At 38.5% G+C, this 15,272-nt stretch overlaps 1 protein-coding gene across 1 annotated transcript in view; it reads right to left on the bottom strand.

Moving 5' to 3' along the window:
* Positions 1-15,272, bottom strand: part of NAD-ME2 (NAD-dependent malic enzyme 2) — a 177,292-nt gene that overhangs the window by 1,355 nt on the left and 160,665 nt on the right. The window lies entirely within an intron of this gene.

Below are 15,272 nucleotides of genomic sequence, written 5' to 3'. Positions count from 1 at the left end.
GTCTAATTTCTCTAAAATCCAGCAGGAATTTATTGAAATCACAAGCTTGATGGGTAACCTCTGCACAATCAAAGTGCCCTAGGGGCTTTTCAGGGTGCTGAATCCATATTTACAGTCAAAAAACCAGTTTAAATAACACAAATCAAGATTTCACCTCAAATTTTTCCGAGGGATTCCGGCACTAGAAAGTCCAAAATGTCGCACTAAAGACAACTCCATTTTTATTATGTATACACACCTCTTTGGCCATGGTCATCATTCTTCATGGCAATATCACAATTCACAATGACTTTGCACTTTACAAGGCAAAGTTTCACATTCTCCAAGGCAAGGAAAGAGGTCTATCTCAATCTCCAAAGCAAGCCAAGTCATCTCCAAGTCAAAGCACCGAACACGCCTTCTTCAAAGTACCTTTTCAAGCATTATTCCATCATCAAAGGGGGGCAACTTATCTTGGAGCAGCCATGAGGGTCAAAAGGGTCAATGGGGCACATCTTATGAGCAAAGCAAGGGTCACATCAAGTGAAGAACACTCCTATTGACCAAGAGCAAAGTAAAAGCCAAGAAAGTCAATCCTCAAATCATCAAAGCATGCTAAACCTGGACCAAGTCAAGGAATCATCCACCTTTTTTCTACCTGTCAGGGGGTCAAAGAAGCTTTCCCGAGTCAATGTTGAGCATGTTAAGGGAGACATTGAACCTCTCTTGCCTTCCTAAAATTATTCCAAGTCAATCTAACCTATATTGGAGAGGAACATTGGACTCCTAGTGCAAACCTCTTTAGAGGTTTTTAAGCAATGCAAACTTAAGTCAAATCTCTGTAATCATTTGGTCTTCAAGTTTATTGTGGCACAAGTCAACATTTTTTTGAGGTTTCTTAGACATTTTCTGAGCAAAAGTGGGAAAGACCTCTGCTCTAAACATAAAGCTCACTCTCCTCCCAAATTGTGGTGAATAGTTGAGATCACTTTTGCCATAAAGTAATATTTTCATGAAGCTTTAGTGTCAACTTTGAACTTTGAAGTCACTTTTCCTTGGCTATTCTACATGTTAAAAGCAACTTTGTGTTAATTCAAGACTACTACAAGGCTATCAAGATCGATCCACTAAAAAACGAATTTGTCACTTGGAGGGAGATGTCTAGGGTAACTTCTCTAGTTTTTCTCTTGTTGCTATGAGGTAAGCATTAATTCTTCATATTGGGCCATACCCTAAAGGCTCCTCAACAAGGGTTTTGATTTTATTTTATTCTGTGGTTGATCTTATGATTGAAGGCTTTTCCCTTGCAAAGATTCCTTCTAGTAGGGCTTGGTTTCACAACTAGACTTGATTAGGCAAAGAGGTAATTTAACTTCTAGGGCTCTACCTTCTTGTCCTAATACATTGAATAACCAACTTAAGAGGGACATTCTGTTAAATATTGTAGCTCGGGCAGGGGTTCTAGCCTTGAGAGGTGTCACTTGTTGAGAAATATAAGGCATGAATAGTTAAAAGATTTATCTGCTTGATAATTGCTTGTGATATACTTTTACTTCTTAGCTTATAGTCTTTTCTTTGTTATGTTATTATTGTGTTCTTTTCATCAAGACAATTACCAATATGCACAATTGTTAATTTTAGGTATGTTCTATGCTTAGAGCAATTTATTTCAATTTTCACAGTTAGCTCAATATCTTTTCCAGATTAGCAATCACATCAGCATTAAAGTAAACTGCAGATAGAACATAAACATAGATCGCAGAAGACAAGCCAAGACAAGAGGACACAAGATGTGGCGCTAGCCAGGGACAAACCCCAATGTGGGGAAACCCTTGATCAATTCTTCTTATATGTTCTTCAGTAGTTCAGTGGAGAGAGAGAGAGAGATAGTATGTTTACAACAAAAGTCAACACTTTGACTTATCTAAATAAGAGCATAGATCATCTCTAAGAAGATGATACATGAGATCAGTTGAAGACATGTTGCTTCAACTGATTCTCCAAGGTGACTCCTTCACCTATCGTTGTGTTGCATTTCGTCATCGTGCTGCACCTCACTGCGCTGCACCACGCTGCACCCATCATCACTATGATGCATCTCATCACGCTTCATTAATCATGATTGTACCCATCATTGTATTGCATTATGTGCTATTGCTGCACCATGTTGCCATACTGACCTATGTGTAGTCTACACCTTGCTTTCTTGTTGTCCCTAGCATGCTTGTTGTCCTTAGCATGCTAGTTGTCCCTTGCATGCTAGTTGTAACATTGCATGATTGGTGTATTTGTTGCTAAGCACCATACAACTGTCCCAATGTTAGTTGTGCCTTGCATGCTGCTCTCCTTCAGAGACAGATGCTCCGACAGTTCCCAGCAGTTTTGATTGTTCCCGGCAGTTCCGACTGTTCTGACTATTCCGGTAGCTCCCAGCAGTTCCAGCAGTTTCCGGCAATTCTGGATGTTCCCGTTGTTCCCGGCAGTTCCGGCAGTTCTAGCAATTTCCAGCAGTTCCAGCTGTTCCAGTTGTTCCCAGCAGTTCCGGCAGTTCCAGCTGTTCCGGCAATTCCGGTTGTTCCCAGCAGTTCCGTCAGTTCAGCTGTTCCAGCTATTCCCGGCTGTTCCGGCAATTCCCAGCAGTTCCGGCAGTTCAGCTGTTCCGGCTGCTCCTGGCTATTCCTGGCTGTTCTGTCAATTTCGTCAATTCCCGGCAGTTTCGTCAGTTCCGACAGTTCAGGCAATTCCGGCTATTCCAGCAGTTCCCGGCAGTTCCGGGTTCTGCCCTCTAGATTAGGGCAGCATTATCCCTTAGGATCTCCCCTCTTACTAACACCCAAAGACAAGTAGAGAGGAAGAGATCCCAAGTGTGTTGAAAATGACTTGAAGGCCACCTCTATTTATACTAAAACGTTGAGCACAAGTGGGGTTTATTTGGTTGTTGGCCGACCTTGATGAATTGTCCCAAAACGCAAATGAATTCATATCTCCATGAATACTTATCGGAATCAGATGATCTTTAGATCAATCCTACACCTCTTGATGAGAGGGATCCAAGCAAAATATCAGCTTCCATTAATAAGATGACCCACATGGAGTTTGGCCCTAGTTGCCAAATTTAACAACAATAAAAGACAAGTGACACAGTATGTAGGCTTGTCAACCAGGGCCAAAACCTCTCACCTCTTAAGGGAAAACCCGATCAAAATTCTTCTTCTAGATCTTCAATTGACGAGTACCAAGATCATGACAAAGACCCTTGTCACTAACCTTGAAACTCAGCCTCTTCTCTTCCTCAACTTTCTTCTTGATCTCGAACTGCTCTCCTCGGCTCCTTCTAGAGAAACTCGATCTCTATCCTTCACATTGCTTCTTCTCGACTTCCTTTAGAGAACTCGGTCTCTATGATCTTACTGGCTTCCTCTAGAGAATCTCGGTCTCTAGATCTCTATCTCGGTTACCCGGAAGAATCCTCCTTCGCTGCCCCAAAAGAAACCTTCTTCGTTGCCCAGAAGAATCCTCCTTCGCTGCCCTAGAAGAAACCTTCTTCACTACCCAAAAGAATCCTCCTTTGCTGCCCCAGAAGAAAACTTCTTCGCTGCCCAGGAGAATCCACCTTCGCTGCCCCAAAAGAAATCTTCTTCACTAACCTTGATACTCTGCCTCTTCTCTTCCTCAACTTTCTTCTTGATCTTGAACTGCTCTCCTCGGCTCCTTCTAGAGAGACTCGGTCTCTATCCTTCACACTGCTTCTTCTCGACTTCCTTTAGAGAAACTCGGTCTCTATGATCTTAGTGGCTTCCTCTAGAGAATTTCAGTCTCTAGATCTCTATCTCGATTACCCAGAAGAATCCTCCTTCGTTGCCCAGAAGAAACCTTCTTCGCTGGCCAAAAGAATCCTCCTTCGCTGCCCTAGAAGAATCCTCCTTTGCTGCCCCAGAAGAAACCTTCTTCGTTGCCCAAACGAATCCACCTTCGCTGCCCCAGAAGAAACCTTCTTCGCTGCCCAAAAGAATCCACCTTCGCTGCCCGAGAAGAAACCTTCTTTGCTGCCCAGAAGAATCCTCCTTTGCTATCCAAGTAGAAACTCCTTATCACTTCCTTATCACTTCTTTGCACTTCTTCTTGATCGAATGCAAGTCAAGTTGCTTGCTTTCAAGTGAGGCTGAGTTAGGCTTTATATACACCTTATCTCATGTCCTTTAGGCCGACATGATTACTTGTAGTTAGGTTGATTTCTTCTAGCAGTTTCTTCCATCGTTGTAAGCCGACTTGAAGAGGATAAGTGACAAGGTCTTGGAGGATACTTTACATAGACAAGTTTGACCTTTTACAAAGTGTAACATGACTTCATCACATGACAATGACTCTTAACATTTTATGACTAGATGAAAAATAAATCCTAAAGACTATTAATGGGAGTCTTGACTCAAAAACAAAATCTCTTGCTCATGAAACCCATGAAGCAAGTCAATACAATAATTTTATTTTTATTCTTTACATTGCATTACATAAAATCATAATTACATGTCATTATGAAAACCGAACCTAGTTACACTTTTCAACACTCCCTCTTAACTAGGGAGGTATTCATAATGGTACTTGGACTTTCTCAATCTGAAGAATTTCTCATAAGAAGAATTCGGATTGGTAACTCATTTGTATAACATCATATCAACCAGCATTGTTACATAGCAAGGCCTTGACTAACAACTCCTTATCTCCACAAGATCTGAGCTCAATGTTGGTGAGACCAATGATTTATAGACACTCTCATCATTGTCTCTCTTGGAACATCCCCTACCCAGGTACTCAGGGTATGTTCCATGAGGACTATTCTTATCTTGGACTCCCCAACCCTCAAAGAATATCAGTCCTCCACGACTACTCTTCTATTGGATGCCCTATCTCATCCTCAAAGAGCATCGGATGCCAAATGATTACCCAATCCTCCATTCTGTCTTCCTAGGTGAAGACCAGAATGACATGTCCATCTCTCCGTCTCAAATAGGGAGGACATATTCCAATAAAGGAATGTACTCATTCCTACCAAAACGAAATGTACCTAAGCTCCCTCTTGGCTTAGGAATTTCCAAGTTTCTTCCAAGTAAGAAACTTCTTTTTCAAGCTCCCTCTTAACTAGGGACTTGTAGCAGCTCCTCATGTGGAACAACCAACTGCCTGAAGAACTCCTCTCTTCTTTGATGTCATCAACTTCTTTTGTCATGGAGTCTTCATTTTTCGGGGGCTTCTTCATAGGGCATGGACCATCCATCACTTTCATCCATGAGTTAGTCATGTCCTCATTTCATCAGAAAGTGATCCATCAATTTTCCATCTGGTTTTGCTTCATGTCATTCTGCCTTCTTTCATGCCATATTTTCCGGAAGGATCTTACATCCTTCAATATGATTTTCCTGGAATTCATCCACAGATCTTCCCTTTGGCAGTCCTACATAAACCCATCCAAATATTAGTTCAAAAATAAATGAACACTTAAATCAAACATTACCTTTGTGATGATCTTTCATCATGACATCTTCCTGTAGGTATCAACATCTCACATACAGGTTGACACATTTCCCAAAGATATTCATTGTCAAGGGTCTCCATATTTTTCCGACTCCTATCAGAGTCTTCATATCTTTCTGGGAGATATTCTAGTCAACTCTTCTTGGTCTCGGATGTTGAATGCCTTCTACCCTGGTTGCATAATTTCACGATCTCTTCCTTTCTTTTCACACACTTCATTCCTAGGAGTTTCCAATCAGAGTTCCTTAATTGTAGTCAGCGTCCTCATGATTCATATGATAACATATTATGTTGATTCCATCTAGTGTGACTTATGCCTTTCTGCAATCTTTCGGAGGAGGAGATCCCTTCTTCTCTTGATCATATTTCCCAAGATGGAAATAGTGATCCATATTATCTGCAACCATATGACATGACTTTGATAATAATCTGTGTGCATACATACCTCATTTTTCTTTTCGGTCATCTAGACTTCCTGTAGTAGCTTCATTTGAACAAATGAACTTTATCCTTTAGACCTGCTTTCCTATTATGTCATCATACCATCATCCCCTGAAGCCCATGAGTTGGATTTTTTTATGAAACTCTTGCTTCCTCTCTAAATTAGTGAATCCTTTGATAAGGATTCCATCAAAGAAATTTGAGGATCTTTCATATCCTCACCCGGCAGATGTTGTATGATGATCAAGTCAATGATGACCTCTACTTCTTTCTATAAGTATCACTTGAGGTTTTAATGAGGTTGCCAAGAGTTCCCATTCTTTGTAATTAATAGAACCTGTTCCAGACATCCTTTTCGCTTCCCATGTCAAGGGCTCTTACTTTTAATGCTTCTATCATGATGCTATTTTCTAATCTGATGCATCCTATCTTATTTACATTGCTTCTTATCTATAAATTACAAGTGAAAAGTACCTTCTAGTAAATAAGGTCATCTCAGTCATAGTAGAAATATTTTTACCTCTTCCTTCTTAAGCTTCTTTGTCTCAGGTTCTTTCACTTCCTCAGTAGTATGAGCTTCTTCCTTGTTCCTCTTATGTTTAGGACAATCTCTTCTATAGTGCCCAAGTTTCTGACAATCATAGCAATCTTTCCTTAGCCATGTTCTTCTTCTTTTTCTTTGTAGAACCAAACTTTCCAAATTTCCCTTTTCTTTGTCACTGATTGATCCCTTCTATCTAATCTTTTGTTACCTTCTTTCTTCAACCTGTCTTCTTCTGCCTTGCAGCGAGACTATAATTTTATAAATGGTATAGCTTCCTCTTCCCTAGTAGATATGAGGTTACCTTGTTCATCAGCCAATGCATTTAGAATAACGGAGATCATTTGGTTATTAGATACCATCTCTCCTAGATCATGCAATTAACCTTTTATTTGAGATGCTTTTTAGAAGCATGATGATATCCCTTCATCCTTTGACACCTTCAATTTATATAGATCAGATCTAAGTGATATGATCTTTTCTATCATGCTTTTAGAGAAAAGTTTTACCATCTTATCATATATTTCTTTAGATGTCTCCAGCTTGGCTACATAAGAAATGAGAGGATCTTTAATGGAATCTTTAAGAATCTTTTGAGCCTTGAGATCCCTTTCCATGTATTCAAATAATGCTTGTTCTTTGGGTGGCTTTGAGACCTTTCCATGGACATGATCAATGACTTCATTTACTTCGAGGACTATGTTTATCCTTCTTTTCCATGCAAGGAAGTTTGATATCCCAACCAACTTATGGTTCTCCTTGAAGCATGAAGTCATTTTTACTATACTAGATTTATAAAAAGGGTACTCACTTGTGAAGATATAATCTTCAAATTGATAACGAACTTGTTGCTCTAGATGTTCCTTTTCAGATGACATCCTTGCTTCAATAGAGAGAATATTGCCTTTTGATCTAACCTTCCTTAGATTTGAAGAGCTGCTACTTCTTTGGTGATGTATAAATGATTGTGAAAATTCTATCACTACAGCAACTAATTTATTTTTCCTACCTATTCCACAATAAGTTATTTATGAAATTACTTCAATAAACATTAAAATAAATATTGCTATAGATATCACACCGTAATACAGAAACAAACATATGCACAAGCATTAACACATTCACACGGATATTTTGGACAACAATCCACAGAAAAACCCAATGTGGGAAAACCGGTGCAGCGAGGGAGGATTTTATTATTCAGCAATTTTTCTGTACAACAGGGTGCCAAACTGGCTTACCCACAGAGAGAAATAATTCTTCAGCACTTCTCCCAATCCCAACGTCAGCCCAGCTGGCTTCTGCGTGGCTCTCAAACCCTCTCCGTCAGCCCCTGCTTGACTGCATAAGCCCTAGGCCTCTCTGCGTCACTCACGCAAGCCGAACAAGTGACTACGCAGGCTTCTGCTACCTCTGCGTCTGCCTGAAAAGCCCTGCATCTGCCTTTCCTGCCTCAGTGCTGATCTCTAGTGGCTGATCCCACCTCTCTGGAAATGTTTCTTTGATGGAGCTTATTCCAAGGAAGGAACAGGTGTTGGTTTTCTTCTAATTGCACCTAGAGGTAATATGTTCCCTTTTTCCTTTAAATTAGAGTTTGAGGCAACAAACAATGTGGCAGAATATGAGTCCTTGATTATTGCTCTACAAACAGCTAAACAGATGGGAGTTAAGTCAATTTCTGCTTTTGGAGATTCAGAGCTGATTATTAAGCAAATAAAAGATCATTGCCAAACAAAGCACCCTAGGCTTAGGGCATACAGAAATGAGGTATGGGATTTGATTGAGAACTTTTTTGAAGCTTTTAACATTCAATTCATTCCAAGAGATGAGAATAGATTAGCAGATTCATTGGTTGTGGCTGCTAGTACTTTCAAGCCTCCTATTAATCCAAGACTAAGATATGAGGTAGAAATGAGACACAGACCTTCTGTTCCTGATAATGTTAAAAATTGGCAAGTTTTTGAAGATGATCAGCAGATTAAAGAGTTTTTGACTATGGTTGAAGAGTTTGAGGGCACAGAAATTGATCAGGATGAAGAAGAGACAACAGAAATTGCAAAAGTCAGTGATTTAAAAGATTCAATAGCAAATCAGAATATCTTTCAATTGAAAGATAATATTCTACCAAAGGGACTTGTTCCTCTTGAAAGGCTTTTTAATTCCAATGATGTGGCTGTTGACTCAGGGAAAATTTCACAAGATGAACATATTCAGGATCACAACATTGGAACTCAAGAGAAACCCAGGTTAGTAAAATTGTACGGTGGAGTTTCACCTAATTTTCAAGAGAGATATATTAAACTTTTCAAGAATTATGTTGATGTCTTTGCATGGTCCTATGAAGATCTCAAAACCTATGATGTAAATATTATTCAGCACAAGATTCCCTTGAAGGAGGGAATTAAACCCTTCAAACAGAAGCTTAGACAGATAAATCCTTTGCTTCTACCATCAATTGAAAAGGAGGTCAAAAAATTGCTTGATGCCAAAATAATAGTTCCGCTCAGGTATTCTGATTGGGTGGCTAATTTAGTGCCTATGAGAAAGAAAAATGGAGAAATAAGGTTATGCGTGGACTTCAGAAATCTCAACAGGGATTCTTTGAAAGATAACTATATGTTGCCTAAAATGGATCACGTACTGCAAAAGGTGACGGGATCTTTTAGAATGTCAATGCTGGATGGATTTTCTGGGTATAACCAGGTGGTCATGAATAAGGAGGATCAGAAAAAGATGGCATTCACAACTCCTTGGGGAACCTTTATGTATGCCAGAATGCCTTTTGGATTGATGAACGCAAGTGCTACGTTTCAGAGGGCTATGGACATTGCTTTTGTGGGAGATAAATTTGTAGTAATATATTTGGATGATATTATTGTTTTCTCAAAGTCTGATGAAGAACATTTGGACCATTTGAAAAAGACTTTTGATAAATGTAGAAGATTTGGGCTTTCCCTGAATCCCAAGAAATCCATTTTTGCTCTGGAAGAAGGAAAACTATTGGGGCACATTGTTTCCAAAGATGGAGTAAAGATAGATCCAGCCAGAGTACAAGCCATGCAAAAAATACCATTGCCTAGAAGTAAAAAGGATATCCAAAAATTTCTGGGAAAAATTAACTTCCTAAGATGATTTGTGTCCAACTATGCAGAAATCGTGAAAGAAATCACTGATATGCTGAAGAAGGAGAATGAAGTGCATTGGACCAAGGAAGCTAAAGAATCATTTTCCAGGATTAAAGAGGCATTGCAGGCAGCTCCAGTCCTAATCAGCCCTGATTATCAAAAGCCTTTCCAAGTTTTTTCATTTGCGTCCTCGAATTCAATAGCTACTATCTTATTGCAAAGAAATGATGAAGAGAAAGAACGGCCAGTTGCATTCTTCAGCAAGATTCTCAAGGACACTGAGCTTAAATATAATATTCTTGAGAAACAAGTATATGCTTTGGTAAAAGCCCTAAAAGTTTTTAGAACTTATGTGTTGCATCCATAAATCATTGCTTACGTGCCAAACGCTGCAGTAAAATATGTATTAGTACAGGCTGACATAGAAGGCAGAAGAGGAAAATGGATAGCCAAGATCCAAGAATATGACTTGGACATAAAACCCACAAAGTTGGTGAAAGGGCAAGGATTGGCAAAAATGTTAACGGAATCAAACTTTCAGGCATTGGGAATCAACCTGCTGACACCTGTGAATGAAGGAGTAGCTGAAGAAAATGAAGGAAAGCAAGGCCCAGGTATGAAGATCAGGTATAAGTTTTTGTGTTCAGAATGGTATAAGCATATAATTCATTATTTGTGCTTTCTTTCCTGCCCCCAATCTCTAGATAGAACAAAGTATAGAGCACTAAAGATCAAAGCGCAGCCATATATGATTGTGGAAGGCAGTTTATACTGGAAGGATCCTGTTGGAATTTTATTATTATGTTTAATAGAGGATGAGTTTACAGGAACAATCAAAGATTATCATGAGGGGTTATGTGGAGGACATTACAGTTGGAAGATGACTGCACATAAAATTCTTCAGGCAGGATTTTATTGGCCTACTTTATTTGGTGATACATATAAGTTTGTTAGAAGTTGTCAGAAGTGTCAGCTTTTTGCTGAGAAAAAGAGATTGGCTCCTTTACCTTTGATTCCAGTTTTCATAGAGGAACCATTCAGACAATGGGGATTGGATTTTGTAGGAGAGATTAATCCACCTTCAAGTGGACAACACAAGTGGGTTCTCACAGCAACTGATTACTTCACCAAATGGGTAGAGGCAATCCCTACTAAGAAAGCAACTGATCAGATAGTAATGAAGTTCCTGGAGGAGAATATTTTCAGCAGATTTGGATGCCCCATCAAAATTATAACAGACAATGCTCAGGTCTTTAATTCAAGTAAGTTCATTGCTTTTTGTCACAAGTATAATGTTATTTTGTCCCATTCAACAGCTTACCATCCACAGGGAAATGGATTAGCTGAATCTACTAACAAAACTTTGATGAAGATCCTTAAGAAAACTATTGCAGAAAATCAAAGAGACTGGGATTCTAAGTTAAAGTTTGCTCTGTGGGCTGCTAGAGTAACTACAAGAAGATCTACAGGGAAATCACCTTTTGAATTAGTATATGGAACTCAGGCTCTATTTCCAAGTCAACTTGTGAAGCTGGTGATTGCAATGATTCAGGAGGCAAAAGAAGAACCAAATGCTTTGATAAGAAGAATGAATAAAGTGATGGAGCTAAGCGAGAACAGGGACAAGGTAAGAGACAACTTGATTTTGTATCAATCCAAGATGAAAAATATTTTTGACAGAAAAGCCAAGGAAATTGATTTTAAAGTTGCAGATTTAGTATTGAGATGGGATACCAGAAGAGAAGATAAGGGTAAACATGGGAAGTTTGATCCTCTCTGGTATGGCCCTTTTAGAATTGCTAAAGTAAGATCCAATAATACCTTCATTCTTGAGAATCTTGATGGTGAGACTCTACAGCTGCTTGTCAATGGGCAATACTTAAAGCATTACTTCCAGTTCTGAAGAATAAGCATCATTTCATTGTAAATACCGGAGTGAAATCAATGTACAAATGCCATAGAATTTAAATTTATGCAAAGCAATATATGACTCCATGCCTGAGGTGAAGGCACTAATCTGCGGTTCTTAGTGCTTCTGTGGCAAAAGCACTATCCCCAGGTGGAGCCAGATGTTGTAACATGCATTTTTTGTTACGTTTAATATTCATGTTTCATTCAAGAATCACTTGAAAATATCTTTAAAAAAAGATAAGGCAAGGAGGAAATGTAATAAACTACCTATCGGAATCAAAACACAAAAGAAACAAGTTTAAAAGAATTGGCCCATGCGATTAAGTTAAATCGCAATATAAATAGTTATATGAAGCCATAATCAATATATATATATGTGTGTGTGTGTGTGATAGCAATGCGATTAGATTGCAATCGCGAAACGCAGCGGGCATTTGTATGAAGTTACCACGGGAATCACCGATTGCCGATTGCGATAAGCAGTTAATAAAGTGCTGAACAGGCCGGACCCGAAGCATATATATATTATGTTTTATAAGCCCCGGTGGGTCCGTGATCATCGCATAACGTTTATATATGTATATGATTTACGCCGATTGTGATATGCGATGGCTGGACCCGATAGTTTATATATGATGTGCTTTATAAGTTCGGTGGGTCCGCAATATCGCAAGGTTTGAGTTCAAGCACCAATTGAAAGCGCCGATTGCGATTGCGATGGGTTTCGAACCCGATAGTTTATATGCTATGTTTTATAACTCCGACACATCCGTCTTGTCGCAGTTTATTAAGGATTGGGTTGATATAAAAATGGAAAGCGTCGATTGTGATTTGTGATGGGAAGTCAACGGAGCACTGAACAGGCAAATCCGATAGATTTATTAAACAGAGTTAATTCCTTTCAGTTCCGCTTTGCATATTTTGCGTCGATTTCGCTATGTAAACGGAAAAATTAATGTTAAAACTGAATCTGAAGAGGAAGGCAATTGGGTGTATTTTCTGGTGTTTTGGCCAATCAAAACACATCCGATACATACGTAAGCCCAGATTTACACACGGCTAACACAGTTTATCACGACTAAATGGATTAATCATTATTTAAGCATATACAGAAGAAGTCGATGGCAGATTCACAGAGCAAGCCAGCAGTTATCCTCATATTCTAATTCAGTGATTTCTAGTTATTGGATGTTCTTGGAGGTGTCTTTTACCCTCTGTAAAATTCTGTAATAGTTTTTACTTCATATAGTTAGAGAAACAGTTAAATAATTTGGGCAGTTTCAGAAATCAACCACTATTCCACAATGTATAAAAAGATGAAAATTTACAAAGAAGAGGTTCGAATTTTGGAGAACCTGGAGACTAAGCCACTGTATTCCTAATATAGTTGTTGATTAATGAAAGAATCAGAAGTTTCCATGAATTGTTGGGTATAATTTTGTAACTTCTCTGTCAAATGTCATCTTATGTTTTCTTCTTTCAAGTATAGTAATGAAGCTGCAAGTCTTTATTTGCTTATGTAGATAAAGTTAAAATTCCTTAAAAGAGCACTCCTATACTTGAAGTTTTCACTTTCCTTTCTATGTTATAGATAATAGTTTTTGTGTAAGGCAACATATTATCTTTAACTTCTCCAAGGGTCGCAGATAATAGTTTATGTGTCAAGCAGCATATTGTCTATGATTCAGTTCTCATTTTCATAAGTCTTCTAAGTGACGGATAGTAGGTTCTGTGTTAAGAAACATATTATCTTTAACTTCTCCTTCAAGCTTTCTTCATTCATCATTTATATCTAGCAACAAATGGCATTCTAATTTCTGACATTTCCCGGTCACATATGTATTAAGGGTTAAAGACCAAGTTTTCCAGGTCCTTCATTTGAGAGCATAGCATATAATTAAGTGACAAATAAGTGACAGTAATTACAAACATTAATGTCTTAAGCACAATTTCTCTACAAACAGGAAATTGGTTTCTTAAGGTACAACAATCACCATCATCCAGAACGCTCGCTGATACATAGTGTAACCTTGTTATATATATGCCGAGTCTCTGGCTATGTTTCTTTCATGTATTGAGATCTTCGTTGTTATAGGTATGTTGTGACTGTTTATTACGTCGAGACAGAGTATCATAGTTGAGTTACATCATAACGAATACGCTGTGATCATAATTAATCCAAGACTGTAATTATGTCAAGAGAGAAACTATATCAGTTATGCGTTGACTTAGAGATAATTCTGAGATTGTAATTGCGTTGAAACTGTGATCACAGGAATGCCGAGACAGTGTATTCTCTTCCTTCACTGAGACAGAGTATCCACCGAGATTGTATGCCGAGATACTACACTTTGTTGTGCTTACCGAGACTTAGTTACGATGAAGTCATTGAGATTGTCTTTATGTCATCCATCCGAAGAGCTTGATGCCTTCTGAGATTGCGAAATCATTCTCACTATAATTGTCTTTTAATAGTCTGAGATCCTGTAGTTGTACCCACGAAGAATCTCAGAGAAATCTGAGTTATATCCTTTCTCTTTTGCATAGACCCTATTGGGTATATATAGTGGTTTGTCCTATGGGTAAGCCGACTTGAGTTCATGAATAGATATGTCACTTTAACTGAGCCGACATGACTGTTCTTCAATATATATTTTGAGACCGACTTAAATGATTTCTTCATCGTTTCGCAGGCAAACTTCTTCGTGCTTGTCTTGGAGGATTGTGCTTGTCTTGGAGGGTTGTTCTAGGCTTGTATACATTTTACATATGTGCTCAAGAAGAGCTCTTTACATGTCTTTGACTCTTTAACTTTCCTAGACCTATGGAATGAGCAAAAAACTCATTCTTATAATTTACAACAATAATGTTTATTTTTCTTGACAAGTACAAAGATCAAAATTACATTTGTAAATAACGAACCTAGCTACACTTTCTTCAACACAGCAAGCATGGCAACATGTGAGGCCATATGGCTTCGGAAGTTGCTAGTGGCACTATTTGGTTAGAGGATAGAGTCAACCATCATTCACTGTGACAATCATAATGCATCAAGCTATCTGAGAACGCAGTATTTCATGTTCAGTCGAAACATATGATACCATTTCATCAAGGATAGTGTACAGCGTGGATTAGTTTGACTACAGTATGTGCCTATATATCAGCAGGTGGCAAACATTCTGACAAAGGCCTTGAATAAATGAAAGTTTGTTTTCTTCAGGGACAAGATGGGCATTGTGGAGAACACCTTCCTCACTAAAAGGGAGGGTTAAATATTGTAGCTCAAACATGTCTTCTAGCCTTGAGAGGTGTCACTAAGGCTAGGAACACAAAGAAATTAATTATCTCCAAGCCAATGTAATTTTTCCTAAGTTTCACCTAGGGAAAATTTCTTAATTAAGTCAATTAGTGATTTTTTAAATATTTCCTAAATTAAAACTTAGGGCAAGTGGTTAATTAATTGACATTAGTTGGAATAAGATTGACCTGATTCTACAAGCTTGTAGAAAGTTTCTAAGATGACCTTAACCATCGATTGGGACAAGATAACTTCTAATCGTGGCCATTCATTTGTGAATAAGAGATTATAAAGGGAAGTTGATGGGCAACATTGGAGACATATCGAGTGAGTATTGTCAGGTGAGTTTTCAGTAAGACACTGGGAGGGTTTCAACAATACTGATTGGGGAAGAGTTTTGCAGGGTTATTCTTCATCCGAGAAGACTTCCAACTTCTAAGTTTCAGAG

The sequence above is a fragment of the Pinus tabuliformis genome, chromosome 9, assembly GCF_031772625.1.
Source record: "Pinus tabuliformis cultivar Carrire ecotype Pingquan chromosome 9, CPIR1, whole genome shotgun sequence".
In the NCBI taxonomy this organism is placed as follows: domain Eukaryota; kingdom Viridiplantae; phylum Streptophyta; class Pinopsida; order Pinales; family Pinaceae; genus Pinus; species Pinus tabuliformis.
The sequence above is the reverse complement of the archived record's forward strand: the minus strand, read 5'-3'. Positions and strand labels throughout refer to the sequence as shown.